Here is a 19,149-nt window from a genome sequence, read left to right as displayed (position 1 = left end):
AAGTTTGGTCTTTTAAAAATGACTAGTAAGTTTTTAGTAATTGAATAGTCACAATAAGCACTGTTTTTTTCAGCATACTCCCCATTATACCCCAAACATATATGGGAAACAGAATTTATAAAATGTTCATTTCTGTATGCATTATGGAACCAAGCATACAATTAAATTGTAGATTGGAATGATGAGCTTCAAGGAAAGAGTTTTATTTTGGTAACTTTTTTTGCCCCTGTATATTTCCAGTAATGATTTTCTCTTTTATTTTATGTCATGTCTGGAGGATACTTCATCTCAGGAGGGAAGGAAAGCGGGAAGAAGGGAGGAAGGGAAGGGGAGAGAGAGAGAGAGAGAGAGAGAGTACTCCTCTACTGCTCTGAAGGTGGAGGGAGATTTCAGGTCCCTGTGCACAATGGTGGGCAAGGCCCTAGTTGAGAAATTAGTATCTTTCAAAAAATGAGGAGAAAAAATTTAAAAATACTGAGAAATTTCCGTTTTTACCAACAACTGTATTTACTAATAACTATAAACCATTAATCCCCCATCAAAATTTTAAATAAATGAATACAGAAATAATTGACTTCTTTAATATTTGGATAATTTATTAGTGTATATTTATGTCAATATAACAATTGATTAATCATTTTAATAGAATATGTTAACATAGGTATCTTAAAACTTTTACCCCAAATTTATTATTAAGCTATTTAATCTGTAATACAATGAGACAACTAAACTCATTGTCAACTTATATTTTAAAAAGCAGATACAGAAAGAACCAGAGCACCAAGGGCCAGGTGGTAACACAGATGGTTAAACACACATGGCACAAAACATAAGGACCATCCGGGGTTTCTCTCCTCTCCTCTCCTGGGTCAACTAGGAATACCAAAGGAGAGATCATCTGGGACCGCAACAAGACTGGACTATAACGTTTCAGGAACCCACCTATGAGTGCAAATACCTGTGGCTCCTGAACAGAGTGGAGCCTAGGGAGAGATTCAGTGGCTGGTAACAGTCTGGCAGTTTACCAGTTGAGACACCACCTCCAGTCTGTTTCACCAGCAAAAAGACAGCTGAAGGGAAGAGAGGACTCCCCTAAGACTCACCAAGTACAACTGTGAGTCTCCATTGCTACTGCCCTGATAAGCTGGAGCAGCAGAGGAGGAGGCCCTATGCTGACAACAGGGGACAGAGAACTACTGAGGAAACTCAGAAGAAGATCTATACCTCAGTGGCCTAGCAGTGGGGCTGTGAGAGTCTCTTTGCATAACGACTGCATTATCTCTGTCCCACCCTGCTTTATCTCTTGGTCAGGAGTGAGGGATTAAGCTAAGAAACCTACTTATAGTTTAAAAGCCCTCAGACTCCATAGCCTACAGGGAAGAAAAAGCACAAAAGAGACTTTTAAACCACTGTTCTCCAACTGAGGGATTAAAATATTGAAACAACTGTCAATTTCCACAACTGTGAACCCTTTAAGTACCTTAATAGACACAAGGCAATTCAGGCAAGAGTGATCAGTAGTTTGAAAAGTAATGAGATAGGGACCTCATAACATACTATATAGAATGGTTAAACCAACAAAAAGAAATATTAGAGAAATGAACCAGGACAAGAGTCCAGCTAAAAGCACCCCAAAGGTTGAAGCAAAAAATAATGAGATCAACATGCCAACACTATTTAAGGAAATAATAGCAGGAGTGAGTAAAGAGTTTGAAAGAACTGTCATCAGAAATGTAGAAACAACAAATGAGACTCTGGAAGAAAACACTAATTATCTCAAGGTTATTAGAGAGCTGAAAGCTGAAATAGCTGAACTAAGAAGACAACTAGCTGAAAAAGCTAAAACAATATCAGAACAGGGTAACAAAACAGATCAACTCCAGAAAACAGTAGAGGGGAGAGAGAATAGTATCAATGAGGCTGAAGACAAAATTAGCAAGATCAAAGAGGAATTAAGAGACAACTAAAAAAGAAGCAATATCTCAAAAAGAGATTAAGATATATTGAACACAACAACAGAGACCTATGAGATGATTTCAAAACCACTACTCAAACCAAGAGGCCCTTCACAGAATGGGAGAAGATCTTTATATGCCATACATCAGACAAGAGCTTATTAACCAAAATACATAAAGAGCTTGCCAAACTCAACAACAAGAAAACAAATAACCCCATCCAAAAATGGGGAGAGGACATGGACAGAACATTCATCACAGAAGAGATCCAAAAGGTTGAGAAAGTTGTGGGGTCAAAGGAACCCTCCTGCACTGCTGGTGGGAATGTAAATTGGTCCATCCTCTGTGGATAACAGTCTGGAGAACTCTCAGAAGGCTAGAAATGGACCTACCCTATGATCCTGCAATCCCTCCCCTGGGGATATATCCTAAGGAACCCGACACACCCATCCAAAAAGATCTGTGTACACATGTGTTCCTGGCAGCACAATTTTAATAGCCAATTTCTGGAGCATATCAGGTGTCCAACAACAGATGAGTGGCTGATCAAGTTGTGATATATATACACAATAGAATACTACTCAGCTATTAAAAATGGTGACTTCACCATTTTCAGCAGATCTTGGATGGACTTTGAGAAATTCATATTAAGTGAAATAAGTCAGAAACAGAAGAATGAATATGGGATGACCTCATTCTGAGGTAGAAGTTGAAAAACAAACCAGAAAAGAAAACACAAGTAGAAGCTGAACTAGAGTTGGTGTATTACACCAAAGTAAAAGACTCGGGGTGGGGGTGGTGGTGGAGGAGAATAAAGGATCAAAAAAGGATGATAGAGGACCTAGTGGGGGTTGTATTGTTATATGGAAAACTGGGAAATGTTATGCATGTACAAACTATTGTATTTATTGTCTAATGTAAAATATTAATTCCCCAATAAAGAAATTAAAAAAAATTAAAAGCAGATACAATTCTTATTAGAATTTTCTTAGTACATACATAGTTTCTCCAAGTGAAGAAAAATTTAATTATAATGTGGAATTTGAAAATATATAAGTTTTTTTATCTTTCTACATTAAAATTCATCAGCAAAAGGCTATTAATATTTAGTCATTTGTATACCATCCCTCTAAGTATTTTTTTGCTACACATATCCTCATTATTATTTTTATGACAGCTGATTAATGCACATTACTAACCCAACATTGAGGTAGTTCTGATGAGTCTTCAAAGTCACACAATTAGTTGTATCTTTTTTATTATTACTGGTGATTTAATAATGACTAACAAGATTGTTGCATAAGAGGGGTACAATTCCACACATTTTCTCCCACCACAGTTCTGTATCTCAATTAGAAGATTCCCTACTCCTTATTGCTTTGGGAGCATGGACCAAAGATCTTTTTGGATACAGAGGATGGACACTTAGTTGTATCTGATGAGTAAAAAAGAAATTTGAAAAGTAAACATCAAAGAAATTGAGAACTTGAAAATATTTGTGATCTTAGAAAATAAGGTTTCCATGTTGACTTCAGTGTGGAACTATACCCCTTAACCTTATTTTGTTTTACATTTAATCAAATAAATATTTCATTAAATAAAAGAAAATAAAGAAAAGCTGAAATAATTCAAACAGGATGGTTAGGAGTAGGAAGAGGAATCCTGCCCAACAGAAAGTGTGTTTCTACTTTAGTACATGAACATACTTTTTTTTTAAATGATACTGTATATATCTTTTAGAGGATTCAAATGAGATTTGTGTTTGTGAATAAAATACAAGTGCATTTTCATCAAGATTGCGAAGTGTCATTTTTTGTAGCTTTTTCCACAGTTTGTGATTCAACTCTGCAGCAATATTTGGATACCATCCAGTTGTGTTTGTCAATTTAGTTGGCAGAACATTTGCTCTCCATATTTATTATGCCAGTGCAACTGAACAGAGAATTACCCTCACACAAAGCAAAAGCTTAGCCACTAGCTTTTAAGTGAGAGATGAAAAAGCCATGTCAAATCTTAGTAGAAAGAGAACAATTAGAGCCATGCTGCCCCATGTGCTGCCATGGCAACCTCTCACTGGAGGTGAGAAGCAGGGATTTCCCATGGACCTGTTAACATCCCAAAGACATGAAAAGTGTCATTACTTATAAATCATATGCCTACAATTTCTTTACTAGAGGTTTTTTAAAATTTTGCATTAACATCCCTTAAATTTTTGGACTTTAATTATTTTTCAAATCTTATAAGGAAATGTTCCCTAACATACTGATAAAATATACAACAAATTAATACATCATTACAAATTGAACTGCCGTTGCATTATTGATATGTTTATCTATATGATAAGCTGGGGTAGGTATTAATCTAATAGAGTATGTCACTGTAGCCCAAATAAAGCACCGTAATTTTAAATTAGAATTGTGCACATTGAAAATGACATCTTTTTGGCAGCTTCTTCAGACTCTTCACTAAAACACCTATAATAGTGTCAGATGTTTAAAATTTATAATGATAGGGAAAACTAAGATTTAAAAGAAAAACCCACTAGTACTAGAATTGTAATGAACTTTCATTAATTTCATGTTACTGAAATAGATCTAGGAAGAAAAATCTTGAAACTGCAGTTACACGAGTATTCCTGGAACATGTTAAGCTCAACTTCCTGAAAGTAGTAATGTCCAGTGGAGTCAGCAGAGAATCAAAATGTCACTTTACCTCTACTTATTATACCCTACCATAGTTAATGATTTCAAAACTAATGTTTCTCTGGCAGTTTTGGTTGTTAAATTCTTATTCATTATTACACACACATATTGTCTTCTAAGTTCCAGATACTGTGTAAATAAATAATCAGGAGAAAGTGTTTTGCTAAGTCTTGCTCACAGTGCATTTCAAGCCTATGTTCTAATAAAGGAAAGAAATAAGAGTAATTAAGTAAATCTTATTTCAATAATTTTTTTAATTGTGCTTGGCTAGGAGCTGGGAACTTGAACAGGTACTTGTGCTGAAGACTTGAAAAGACAATTATATTAGCTTCTTGGAAAAACTGTGTCAGTGGGAACTGATATGGCATATCTATACTCAGTTGAGAATAGATATAGAATATATTTATAGTATAAAATACAGAAAAATTTAAGATATCAAATGAAAGTAGATTTAAAAACTTATTTATTTATTGGATAGAAACAGATAAATCAAGAGAGAAGGGGGAGATGAAGTGGGAGAGAGAAGACATAGTTATTTGTCCAACCCCCTGGAAACTTCTCAGAAATGGGCCTACCCCTAGATCTGGCAATTCTTCTCCAGAATTCTTCTCTCCATCCATCTGAAGATATCTATGTACACCTATGATCATAGAAGCAAAATTTGTAATAGCCCAATTTCTAGGCAACCCATATGTCTAAAGGCAGATCCTGAATAGGGCAATAATGTACAAACATTTTAAATTAAAGAAAATAATTTAAGAAATACTGAAGACATTCTATATTTGATTAATTTGCTTTATCAAGTGAAACCACAATCTTAAATTACTTTCAGAAAGAATTTTTCTTTCAAGGAGGCCAGGTAGTGGTACACCTCATTATGCACACATAGTACTGTTGGAGAACGAGCCCCCACTGTCCCGGAAAGTCCAGGCCATTGTTTCCATGAGGTCCAAGCAAGTTGACCCCAACTCTCCCTTCAGGTCGAGACAAGGGCAGGTTACCCTGTCTCTGGGATTTATATTGGCTGGACCCCTGGACATGGATGCCTTTCTACACATGCCAACTATCCCCCTTCTTTAATTAAAAGACATGGATTACTGTGTATGGTTAACCTTAAAACCACCAGCAAACATTCTGATAACTCAGCTGCTTCCCTTTCCCCCCTGCTGCCTGCAATCTATCTCCAGAAAAATGTACATTGTAAAGCATGTGACCAAACCTTATATTGGTAACCTTTTACTTATGATCAAATAGTGTGTTGATCAAAATGTGACTATGCATTGTATTGTTCTATGTTTGGGTTAATGGCTACCTCAACATTCCCCCTGTGTTAGGGGTATATCTGTCCACCTTTCCTTTCAATAAATGGATTGCCCACCTTTCTGAGGCCGCCCCCAGAGTTGAATGAGTATGAGATTCTCTCCCTGCACTTTGCCCCTGACATGCAGAGTTAGTCTGGGACTCCCTGGAGGGCCACTCTGACTGTTGTCTCTTGCGGCCAGGTGGGAGGGAAACCAAGAGTAGACTGCATAGTACTATGCACATGGACCTGTGGGTTTCAGCTCCCCAACTGCAGCTGGGACTCTTCACCAGGGGTGAAGCAGGTCTGCAGGTGTGTATCTTTCTCTCCCTCTCCATCTCTTCCTCCCCTCTCAATTTCTCTTTGTCCTATTGAATTAAAAGAGAAGAGGAAGGGGCAAGGATGGCCTTCAGAAGCAGTAGATGGTGGATTGCTGGGATATTGTGCAGATGCAGTCACATCTGCCATGTTGTCCCCTCAGGCTACTGCTAGTTCCCCATGAGAGTTGGGACATTCTCGGAGTGCCTGTTTCACCATGTTGTGCCCTCAGGGCATTGTCTATTTCCCTGCGATATTTGGAGTGCTTTGGTCACTCCTCCCCCCTCCCATTCTCATGAGAGTTATTATCCTATCCTGGAGTGCTATGGTTACTCCTCCCCCTTCCCATTCTCGCGAAAGCTACTCCTATAAAAGCCCTTCTTCTTCTGCACCTCACTCTCTTGTCAGCACTTTACTCCAGTGTTCAGACGCAGGAAAGATTACTGCGTGAGGCGGCCATTTTCACTACCTCCACGTGGCCCAACCTGCCTCTATAGCACCCAACTCTGAGGTGCCAGTGCAATAAAGATTTGTGTTTCCTCTTCACTCTGGACCCCCTCTCTCTCTTGTCTGAGGCCCGCACACAACAACAGTGGATTACTAGTGCCAGAATGGAACCCCAGCAATAACAGAGATGACTTTTCTTTCACTAAAATTTACTCTGACACACAGACACAAACACAGACAGACACAGACACAGAGGTTAGAAGAACACACATCAAAAGAGATCAGGAAAAATATACATCTTGGATGGCTCCCTAAATTGCTACATATTCACATTTTATTATTATTATTATTTTTTTTAGTATTTATTTATTTATTCTCTTTTGTTGCCCTTGTTGTTTTATTGTTGTAGTTATTATTGTTGTTGTCGTTGTTGGATAGGACAGAGAGAAATCGAGAGAGGAGGGGAAGACAGAGAGGGGGAGAGAAAGTCAGACACCTGTAGACCTCCTTCACTGCCTGTGAAGCGACTTCCCTGCAGGTGGGGAGCCAGGGGCTCCAACCAGATCCTTCCACTGTTCCTTGTGCTTTGTGCCACCTGCGCCTAACCCGCTGCACTACCGCCCGGCATTTTATTTACATTTACATTTTATACCATGAAATAGAAAACAAGAAGTAAGAAAGGTAATAAAAGGAAACTAAGAAGGTGATAGAAATAGGTATATGATATATTATTTTGTTTTCATTCCACTGAAACAAAAAAAACACCAACAACAACCAAAAACTCTGTGGGGAGTCGAGAGGTTATGTCTACAGATTAAAAATAAGATAGATAAGACCCAAAATAATAGGTATGAAGAGGGGAATACATAAAATATGTAGTATATTTTAATTTTTTATCTCCAGAGTTATTGCTGGGGCTTGCTTAGTGCCTGTACTACAATTCCACTGCTCTTGGTGGCCACTTTTTCCCCGTTATTCTTTTTCTTTTTCTTTACTTTTTATTGGATAGGACAGAGAGAAATTTAGAGAGAAGAGGGAGATAGGGAGAGAGAAATATAGATACCTGTAGATCTGCTTCACTGTTTGTGAAGCACCCCCTCTCTGCAGGTGGGGAGGGGAGTTAAACCTGGATCCTTGTGTGGGTCCTTGCATTTTATACTATGTGTTCTCAACCCACTGCTTAAAGTCCTTAAAAATATATGACACAGGAAATCCGGCAGTAGCACCACGGGTTAATCGCATGTGGTTCAAAGCACAAGGTGCCGGGCTAGTGTGGGGGTGCCTCTTCTTGGGTGCATACTCTCTGGTTTGGAGAGATCTTGACCAGAGCTAGCCCAGGCTGCTACACACTCAGCAAAGTGAGAGAGATGACCCAGGAACAGACCTGGTGGTTGGTAGGGGATTCAATCCTTTATTGATCAGAGAGCCAAAGCTTTTAAGAGTTGGACCTGGAAGTGTCAAGTCGGAAACGGAAATGGTTAGGAAAGGGATGGAGAAAGGTAAAGGCACTGGCAAAGGTAGGAATTTCCTTAGCAACTGTTGTGAGGGTTTTAACTGGTAGGATAAATAATACCCTGCAGGCAGGGCAGGTCTTGAGGGTAGAAAGAAGATTGATCAAAGGAATGGAATGGGTGGAGATCTTTCAGGCAAAACAGTGATTATGTAGATAATAAGGGAACAGGCCATAGTATATGGAATGCAGGATGTTTTGTGAGTCAGGGAGTCTGATAAGATGAGGCAAACCTTGGGGGCTCTCTCCTTGCTCAACCTCTCAGTAGAGAGAGAGAGAGAGAGAGAGAGAGAGAGAGACTGACAAGTCAAGCCCTGCCAAGCTCAACCACATCCTCACAATTTCTCAGCAAGGACTATGGTAATGATCTTGGTTTGAGCCCCAGGTTCCCCACCTGCCGGGGAGTCACTTCCTAGGCAGTGAAGCAGGTCTGCAGGTGTCTTTCTCTCCCCCTTTATGTCTTCCCTTTACATCTTCTCCCTCTTTACATCTTCCCTTCTCTCCATTTCTCTCTGTCCTATAACAATAATAATAACTACAACAACAATACAAAACAAGGGCAACAAAAGAAAAAAATTTAAAAATTATATGACACAAAAAGGAGAGGTACAATTAACATTTATGATTGGGGTAAGTAAATTTATGGCTAGGAATGGAGTCATGTAAATAGTTAAACTAAGACAAAAAGTTTTAGGGATATGTGTATAAACATCTTGGTTATATTTAAGATATTCACAAATAATATTAAAATAGAGTTATGCTGTAATTTAAAGAGATTACTCTGACAGTTATAATGGAAAACAAGTTATTGTAATAATCATTTGAGAATAAATAAGCATATAGTTAATAGTTAAATCTACAGTTCTGAATTTGAATATTCCAGAAAAACAGTTTGGTGGAAAGAGGGGGGGGGGAGTAAAAATGAGTAAGATGGTTGTTAGGGAAAACAGGAAAAATTGTCGCCAATACAAATGTCTCCTTCTCCATAGAATTCTCCATAGAATTCACCTATTTTTGCATCATTGTCTATCTTCTAAATTCCTTCTCCATAGCACTGGTATATATTTGGTGAAGAAAATTATATACATAATTCTGGGAAGAACATCCAGGAATACAACAGTTAATTATTTTAAAAAAAGACCCATTGTAATCATATGTAAGTTATATTATGGCCTATTTGTTGGGGACACATGGAAGATATGTTGGAAACTAGGAGTAGAAGATTGCTTTATTTTCTCTTAATTCTCGATTTCCAGAGGCTTTGTTACTACAGTAGAGGATCCTATAGTGTTAGCTCCTGTATAAGTTCTTTTTGATCTACTTGCTTCTAATATGCTGATGTTTGATGGTGGATTTGTAAATGCCATAGAAATTGGGATGGGGAGGGGGTTCCGGGAAGATGGCAGACTGAGAAGCTGCTACTGGCTTGAGCTCTGACCATATCTTCTGGAAACGGTAGGATTTTCTGCCTTTAGTAAGCCAGTCAATAAGGGGTCCTAGCGGTGACACCAAGGAGGTGACAATAACTTAATTTGGATTAAGAATTAGAGTAGAGGTGGCGCGGACTAGCGGGCGGGCTGCTCCAGACTTCCCAGGCTGCGGCAGGCAAGGCGGGTGCACCGGGCACTGTCCTCAGCCCGGGAAGGTGGCTCCTCCGCCGGTTTCAGGGCGCTGCTGGGTGGCCAGCAGAGGACCAGGAGAGCACTGTAGACTGGGTCAGAGAACTGTAGCTCGGGGGCTTTCTCTTGGGAGTCTCCGGGGACCACCGCGACCCTGAGGGTGGATCGGAGGACATCAATGAGTACAGCTCTCATTGGATCAAAAGGACTTGGAGCTACTTTTCATCATTGAGAAAACCTTTTAAAAAGCTTTGGGGGGAGTTTCCCAGAAGTTGGCAGACTGAGAAGCTGCTAGTGGCTGAGCTCAGACCACATCTCCTGGAAACGGTAGGATTTTCTGCCTTTAGCAGGCCAGTCAATAAGGGGCCCTAGCGGCAACACCAAGGAGGTGACTATAACTTAATTTGGGTTAAGAATTAGAGTAGGGGGAGTTGGGCTGTAGTGCAGTGGGTTAAGCGCAGATGGCGCAAAGCACAAGGACCGGCATAAGGATCCCAGTTCAAACCCCTGCTCCCCACCTGCAGGAGAGTCGCTTCACAGGCGGTGAAGCAGGTCTGCAGGTGTCTATCTTTCTCTCCTCCTCTCTGTCTTCCCCTCCTCTCTCCATTTCTCTCTGTCCTATCCAACAATGACAACAACAATAATAACTACAACAATAAAACAACAAGGGCAACAAAAGGGAATAAATAAATAAAAATAAAAAAGAATTAGAGTAGGGAAAAAAAGGGGAAAAAAAGGGAAAAAAACTTTTTTTCCTCCTTTTAATTTTCAAGCATACCTCCTTCCCGCCCCCCCACCGCTCCCCATAACCAGCCCTTTTTTTTTTTAAACCAAATTCCTGTCCCACAAGGGAGTATCATTAATTCTAAGTTTATACCCTTCTGAAACCTCTGGCCTTTTTTCTTTCTAAGTAGCCAACCCCCCCTACCTCACCCCGCATAGCTAATTAAATAATTAAAAATAAATATATTAAACAAACCCTTTCCTTTCACTGCTCTTTTATGACTGTTCTTTTTCTTATCTATTTCTTTTTTCTCTCTTTCTTTATCTTTTCTTTCTTTTTCTCATTCTTGTCATCCCTTCTTCCTTAATCCTACAGCTTCCAAAGTCACAGCCCCTAGCCCCCACACCAACAAACTGTGCTTTTTTGAATTCACTGATACACATTTGGCAATTTCGTTTCACTGCTCTTTAATTACAGCTCTTTTTCTTATCTTTTCCCTTTTCTCTCTCTTGTCTATCTCTCTCTCTTTTTTCAATCTTGTCATACACTTCTTCCTTCTTCTTTGCCGTTCTGAATTTGTGAATTATTTTGTGGAAGAAATCTGACTCAGAGTGGACTCTCTATGTGTGTATCTCTGCTCTAGTTCCCTTTCCCCTCTTGTTACCCCTAGAATATACAGAGGATAGTAGATTTCCATAACTGTCTATTCTTGCTATCCTTTCTATCTTTTCTCTTTCTTCACTGGGATTTGGTTACTATTTTATAATGGACTGGAAAAATTGTTTTGCTAACTGGTAACGATTAAACTACTTCAATACTTGCTTCAGTTGCTACTGTAATTCCTGGGGTTGGTGAGTTCAATTGTCATAAAGGTATTTAGTACAGTGTTACTTGTACTCAAGACACAACAACTGAGGAACAACAGAGCATAAAAAAAGAAACACAAATAAAAAAATGGGTAGATCAAAAACAAATAAAACTGCTACTCCAATGAATGAAGACAAGAGCCCAGAAGAAACTACAAATCAGCCAGAAGTAACCATAGATAAGAAAAGTATGCAAGCAATAATAAACTTATTAATCACAGAAATGAAAACAACATTGGAGGAAAGGAATGGCAGTATTGGGGAAACAACCGTTGAGACCCCCAGGAAAATACTGATTATCTTGAGGCAATTAGAGAACTGAAAGCTGAAATAGCAGTAATGAAGAAAGAAGCTGAGGCAAGGGAAAGCAGACTAACAGAAGCAGAAAACAGAATTAGTCAGACAGAGGATGAGCTAGAGAAAACGAATAAAGATGTGAAAGAGCTTAAAAAGAGATTGAGAGACACTGAAAACAACAACAGAGACATATGGGATGATCTCAAAAGAAGTAAAATTCATAAGATTGGCCTGTCAGAGGAAGAAAGAGAAGAAGGGGAAGCAAACATTCTAGAGGAAATAATAGAAGAAAACTTCCCGGACCTGAATAACAAAAAGGACATCAAGATTCAAAAGGCCCAGAGAGTACCAAACAGAATCAACCCAGACCTGAAGACACATCATAGTCACAATGAGAAGAAGTAAGGATAAAGAAAGCATCCTAAAGGCTGCAAGAGAGAAACAAAAAGTCACATACAAGGGAAAACCCATAAGATTATCTGCAGTCTTCTCCACTCAAACTCTAAAAGCCAGAAGAGAATGCAAGATATCTATCGAGCCCTGAATGAAAAAGGGTTTCAACCAAGGATAATATATCCTGCTAGACTTTCATTCAAACTAGATGGAGGGATCAAAACCTTCTTAGATAAACAACATTTAAAGGAGGCAACCATCACCAAACCGGCCCTGAAAGAGGTTCTAAAAGACCTCTTATAAACAAGAACATCACTATAATACTGGCAATATATCATAGCAAACAAAATTTTTTTGAACAATGTCACTGCAATACATTAAATTCATAATATCAATAAATGTCAATGGCTTAAAATCACCCATCAAAAGGCAAGGGTGGGGGGATGGATCAGAAAACATAACCCAACCATAAGCTGCTTGCAAGAATCCCATCTGTCACAACAAGATAAACACAGACTTAAAGTGAAAGGATGGAAAACTATCATACAGGCTAACGGACCACAAAAAAGCGCAGGAATAGCCATTCTCATCTCAGACACAATAGATTTTAAATTAAATAAAGTAATAAAAGATAGGCAAGGAAATTACATAATGATTAGAGGATCAATCAGCCAAGAAGACTTAACAATTTTAACATCTATGCACCCAATGAGGGACCATCTAAATACATTAAGCACCTACTGAAAGAATTTCAAAAATACATCAATAGTAATACAATAATAGTGGGAGACTTCAATACCCCACTCTCATACTTATACAGATCAACAAAGCAGAGAACCAATAAAGATACAAGAGAATTGAATGAAGAGATTGACACACTAGACCTCTAGGACATTTTCAGACTATTTCATCCCAAAAAACTGGAATACACCTTCTTTTCAAATCCACATAACACATACTCAAGGATAGACCACATGTTAGGCCACAAAGACAGCATCAATAAATTCAAGAGCATTGAAATCATCCCAAGTATCTTCTCAGACCACAGTGGAGTAAAACTAACATTTAACAACAAATGGAAAATTATTAAAAGTCACAGAATTTGGAAACTAAACAACATACTGCTTAAGAACCGCTGGGTCAGAGATTCACTCAAGCAGGAAATTCAAATGTTCCTGGAAACAAATGTAAATGAAGACACAACCTATCAAAACATTTGGGACACAGCTAAAGCAGTACTGAGAGGGAAACTTATAGCCATACAATCACATATTAAACACCAAGAAGAAGCTCAAATGAACGACCTTACTGCACACCTCAAGGACTTAGAGGCAGAGGAACAAAGGAACCCTAAAGCATCCAGAAGGACAAAAATCACTAAAGTTCGAGCAGAAATAAACAACATCGAAAGTAAAAGAACCATACAAAAGACCAATGAAGCCAAATGTTGGTTCTTTGAAAGATTAAACAAAATTTACAAACCCTTAGCCAGACTCACCAAACAAAAAAGAGAGAAGACTCAAATTAATAGAATTGTAAACGATGGAGGAGATATCACAACTGACACCACAGAAATCCAGAGAATCCTAAGAAACTTCTATAAAGAACTATTTGCCACCAAGCTAGAGAATCTGGAAAAAATGGAACAATTCCTAGAAACATATGCACTTCCAAAACTGAACCAAGAAAAATTACCAAACCTAAATGCACCAATCACAGACAAAGAAATTGAAGCCGTTATTAAGAATCTCCCCAACAACAAAAGTCCTGGACCAGATGGCTTCAAAAACGAATTCTACAAAACTTTCAGGAAACAGTTAATACCCATACTTCTTAAGCTATTCCATAAGATTGAAGAAACAGGAGTACTCCCTTCCACCTTCTATGAAGCCAACATCACCCTGATACCAAAAGCTGATAGGGACAGAACAAAAAAGGAAAACTACAGACCAATATCTCTGATGAACATAGATTCCAAAATATTAAACAAGATCTTGGCCAACCGGATACAGCACATATCAAAAATATTGTTCATCACGACCAAGTGGGATTCATCCCAGGAATGCAAGGCTGGTTAAACATCTGTAAGTCAATCAATGTGATTCACCACATCAATAAAAGCAAAGCCAAAAAACACATGATTATCTCAATAGATGCAGAGAAAGCCTTGACAATATCCAACACCCATTCATGCTCAAAACTCTACAAAAAATGGGAATAGATGGGATATTTCTCAAGATAGTGGAGTCTATATATAGCAAACCTACAGCCAATATCTTACTCAATGGACAGAAGCTGAAAGCATTCCCCCTCAGATCAGGGACTAGACAGGGCTGTCCACTGTCATCGTTACTCTTCAACATAGTATTGGAAGTTCTTGCCATAGCAATCATGTAAAAGAAAGAATACAGATTGGAAGGGAAGAAGTCAAGCTCTCACTATTTGCAGATGATATGATAGTATACATCAAAAGACCTAAAGAATCCAGCAGAAAATTACTGGACGTTATTAGGCAATATAGCAAGGTATCAGGCTACAAAATCAGTGTACAAAAATCAGTGGCATTTCTTTATGCAAACACTAAATCTGAAGAAGAAGACATCTAGAAATCACTCCCATTTACTGTTTCAGCAAAATCAATCAAATACCTAGGAATAAAGTTGACCATACAAGTGAAAGACTTGTATGCTGAAAACTATGAGTCGCTACTCAAGGAAATAGAAACCGATACCAAGAAATGGAAAGATATCCCATGCTCATGGATTGGAAGAATCAATATCATCAAAATGAATATTCTCCCCAGAGCCATATACAAATTTAATGCAATACCCATCAAAGTTCCACCAAGCTTCTTTAAGAGAATAGAACAAACACTACAATCATTTATCTGGAACATGAAAACACCTAGAATTGCCAAAACCATCTTAAGGAAAAGAAACATAAATGGAGGCATCACACTCACAGACCTTAAACTATATTATAAAGCCATCCTCATCAAAACAGCATGGTTCTGGAACAAAAATAGGCACACAGACCAGTGGAACAGAATTGAAACCAGAAATCAATCCCCACACCTATGGACATCTAATCTTTGATAAGGGGGCCCAAAAGATTAAATGGAAAAAGGAGGCTCTCTTCAATAAATGGTGCTGGGAAAACTGGGTTTTAACATGCAGAAAAATGAAATTGAAACACTTTATCTCACCAGGAACAAAAATCGACTCCAAATGGATCAAAGACCTAGATGTCAGACCAGAAACAATCAAATACTTAGAGGAAAACATTGGTAAAACAGTTTCCCACCTACACCTCAAGGACATCTTTGATGAATCAAACCCAATTTCAAGGAAGACTAAAGCAGAAACAAACCAATGGGACTACATCAAATTGAAAAGCTTCTGCATATCCAAAGAAACTATTAAACAAATAGAGATACCCCTCACAAAATGGGAGAAGATCTTCACATGCCAGATATCAGACAAGAAACTAATCACCAAAATATATAAAGAGCTCAGCAAACTTAGCACCAAAAAAGCTAATGACCCCATCCATAAATGGGCAGAGTATATGAACAAAAGATTCACCACAGAGGAGATTCAAAAGGCTAACAAACATAGGAAAAACTGCTCTAGGTCACTGATTATCAGAGAAATGCAAATTAAGACAACACTAAGATACCACCTCACTCCTGTAAGAATGGCATACATCAAAAAAGACAGTAGCAACAAATGCTCGAGAGGCTGTGGGGACTAAGGAACCCTTTTACATTGCTGGTGGGAATGTAAATTGGTCCAGACTCTGTGGAGAGCAGTAGGGCACCAAAGTAAAAACCCTGTGGTGAGGGGTAGACATGCAGCTTCCTGAGACAGTGACGGGTGGGAGTGGGTGGGAGGGATGGGTCACAGTCCTTTGGTGGTGGGAATGGTGTTTATGTACACTCCTAGCAAAATGTAGACATATAAATCAGTAGTTAGTCAATATGAGAGGGGGAAAATCAATTGTATGTCTCAAAGTTTTTCAAAACACAAACTGAATCTTTTTTTTTTTTAAATGTTTTTTAAATTTACTATTATCTTTATTTATTGGATAGAGACAGACAGAAATCAAGAGGGAGGGGTGATAGGAAGAGAGACAGAGAGACACCTGCAGCCCTGCCTTACCACTTGTAAAGCTTTCCCCCTGCAGGTGGGAGCCGGGGGCTTGAACCCGGATCCTTGCGCATTGTAACACACACGCTCAACGAGGTGCGCCACCACCCAGCCCCCTGAATCTTTTTAATATATAGGCTGTGTATTTGATATGCAGACTCTCTCAGTAGCCTAGACTAAGTAGATTAGAAGCATCCAATAGCACAGCTATATACAAGATACTGGATACTGTACAGCAAATCATAACAAAAGGACTTTTCAAAGTTAGCCCAATTAACAAATGATGTGATGATAACATTAACTATCGATTGTCTTTTTGAACCCTAAGACAGCAGGAACCTCACATCTCCACTATAGAGCCACTACTTTCCCCAGTCCTGGAACCCTTGGATAGGGCCCACTTTCCCGTATGCATCTCCCAATCCATACCAAATAATATTGCATCCGCCGATCACAACCTAACCAACGCAACAATTGCCACCTCAACATGCTTCACCTCAGATTGTGTCCAGAGACTTCACGTGTGGAATGACAACACTTCAGCTTCATTACTCGGGTGAGAACTTTCCTTTTATAGTACACTCTAATTTCATCTCAGGTGGCTCACTTTCTAACAAAGTCTCATCACCTAGATATACACCAGTTTCTGTGAGAGAGAGCTTATGTTTACACAAATCCATAAATTACTGCAAAATATATACCTGAAAGCAGAAGTACACTAGAGTTTGCAGTGAGTTCCTCCCTAACACTTCCTCTCCACTATTCCAAGCTTTGGGTCCATGATTGCTCAACAATTTGTTTGGCTTCGTATGTTAACTCTCTTTTCAATCACCAGGTTCCAGATGCCACCAGGATGCTGGCCAGGCTTCCTTGGATTGAAGACCCTACCAATGTGTCCTGGAGCTCAGCTTCCCCAGAGACCCACCCTACTAGGGAAAGAGAGAGTCTGACTGGGAGTATGGACCGACCAGTCAACGCCCATGTTCAGCGGAGAAGCAATCACAGAAGCCAGACCTTCCACCTTCTGCAACCCTCAATGACCCTGGGTCCATGCTCACAGAGAGATAGAGAATGCGAAAGCTATCAGGGGAGGGGGTGGGATATGGAGATTGGGTGGTGGGAATTGTGTGGTGTTGTACCCCTCCTACCCTATGGTTTTGTTAATTAATCCTTTCTTAAATAAAATAAATAAGTAGATAAACAAAAAAATTGGGATGGGGAAATAAAATAGTTATGCTAAAGACTTTCATGCCTGAGGTTCTGAAGTTTCAGCTTCAGTCCCCAGCACCACCAAAAATCATGGCTGAACAGGCTCTGGTCTTTTAATCTTTCTCTCTGTATTTTTCTCATCAAAATAAATAAATAACCAAAATATGTGTAAAATCCCAATAAAGTATATTTATCTCAATTCTATAAATTTTGACACTGTTTGGAAAATATAGAATTTCACTGGTATAAGAAGAAAAAAAACATAATTTCTTTATACCAAATTTATTAGTCAGGGATGCAATTTTTCTTGGTACACTCCCCTGAAAATTCAGACACAACATAGGACAGAAGATGGGTTCTCCCCACATAACTTAGCACCTGTAAGTAAGAAAGTTACTATGATATTTAATATATACATAACCACAAGCATCAATTTGATGGTAGAAGGGCTTAGAAGTTGTAGAAGGATAAAAGTTTTTGGTTAAATGAATTCCTTTTATGGTGAAGAAAAGATGAGTAGTGTAGAATACTTCTTGCCTCTAGTAACCACATCTCTCTGGCCCAGGTTTATAATCCACAGTTCCTTCCATACGTTTGTTCTCTATAAATTTTTATGTTTGTATGTGGCTGATTCTGACTTAACTGAGTTAAGAAAAGCTGGTGCTTCTATGCAGCAGGCAGTGTTCTAGATATCATATGTGCCATTGTAGAGGTTCCTTTTCTTTCAGTTTCTTAAGATATGTGGAATGGCAAGTAGTAATTTAATGTACTTACATCTAATCTTTCTATTAAATCAATAAAGATTGTTAGAAGCTGTACTCCCAGGTGAAAAGAGAATGAGCTGGCAATTGACATCTTATACTAGTTACTTACAAGCTTAAGATAGCTATTATTTCTCCTTTCCAAAAGAATTACACTATTAATACAGAAAAGGTCAAGATCCCCTAGTACATCTGAGATTATAGTTCATTTCTAGTTTAATACAATAATCTAAATGCCATTGTGCATACCCAAAGGTCATTTTTAACACCTTTTCTTTTTGGGCTAAAGACATGGAGCTCTTTTTTCCCCCTGCAAATAATGTCAATGTAAATCCTTCTTTAAAACTTGTTTATTTCAAGAGTGCAGTCCATTCACAGGGAGAGGCAGAGAGATCATGTAAATACTAAACCCTAGAGACTAAGAAAATATTTAGAGGATATCTTCATGATACATTAATGTAACTGAACACTAAAGATGGTAATATAACAATTACCCTGACTTGAAAAAGCATATTATTTCATCTCTGTCTTCACAGCTTTCTCTTCAAGATATGATACAAAAAGCTCATTTTCCTCCATATTTTATTATTACAGCTAAACTTTTTGCTACTCTCACAATGAATATATGTATTTCTACAAATAAATAACATATAAGCATATTACTATTAATAGACAAGTTTTCAATGTGATTATCTCAGAAATATAGTTTGGAAGAAAGAATAAACTAAAAAGCTCATGAATTCTAGATAGATAAATATAATTTGTATAAATATGTTATAAACATTAAGATGTATATATAATCTCTCTCCATAAGACTTTAACTATTAAAATATTTTTAATGTGACAAAAGCTCAAAGGACTGTTATATTATAAAATTCTAATTTCTTATATTTTCAAGTT

The sequence above is a fragment of the Erinaceus europaeus genome, chromosome 2, assembly GCF_950295315.1.
Source record: "Erinaceus europaeus chromosome 2, mEriEur2.1, whole genome shotgun sequence".
NCBI lineage: Eukaryota > Metazoa > Chordata > Mammalia > Eulipotyphla > Erinaceidae > Erinaceus > Erinaceus europaeus.
This window is presented reverse-complemented; position numbering follows the sequence as displayed.